The sequence below is a fragment of the Branchiostoma belcheri genome, unplaced genomic scaffold (assembly GCF_001625305.1).
Source record: "Branchiostoma belcheri isolate BF01 breed outbred unplaced genomic scaffold, Haploidv18h27 scaffold289, whole genome shotgun sequence".
Taxonomy (NCBI): Eukaryota; Metazoa; Chordata; class Leptocardii; order Amphioxiformes; family Branchiostomatidae; genus Branchiostoma; species Branchiostoma belcheri.
This window is the reverse complement of record NW_017803897.1, coordinates 123914-124691: the sequence shown is the minus strand read 5'-3', so window position 1 is coordinate 124691 and position 778 is coordinate 123914.

The following is a 778-nucleotide window of genomic DNA, read 5'->3' as shown; positions in this document are numbered from 1 at the left end:
AGAGTGGCCAGGTGCAGTTTATAAATAAATAAAAAGAGATTGTTGGGTTAGATCTGGTTGGGAATTTTTTGACGTAATGTAGGGCCATTGTGCTCAAAATTGATTGGATAGACTAGATGGCTGTCATTCAAATTATTGGGTTTTGGCCTATGTAAAGTTACGTATTTTGCCATAGGCGGCCATAGTTAACAAAAACTCAAGAATGAGACCTTAATAGAAATGAAAAATATTCACCAAAAATCAACGATTAGTGCTAAGGTCCCAATTTTTGAACAGTGTTTGCCCAGGATTTAATGTCCGATTTTTCAGCGAACGTTGCATTGCGTAACCACGCCCGTTGCCATGGCAACGGACGAGGCCATTTCTGCGGGGGTTGATGCACACCGTCCTTTCATCTTACTCCGTTTTACGAAGATTTACAGTCAAATAACGTTTTGAAAAGCTGACATAGTCAATGATACATACACTAAAGATATTTCCCTGACTACCAGTGTTGCGAAAGACGTCTATGAAGCAAGGACTGACAAGCGCAAGCTTGCAAATTTTATGGAAATCGTGTAAACCCAAATTCACGGACAGCACATGTAAATCTTAGAAGCGTCGATTACGGATATTAGATCTTCATATGAAATTGTGGCTAGAGTTAAGGAACCACAGAACAGGAAAAGATTCAAATATTATATATATGTGCACTTTGCTTTCAGGAAAAGCGTCAAATGCAAGTCAATCCCACGCGCTACGAATTGTTTAAACAACCTTGCCAGCAGCCTGACTGTCC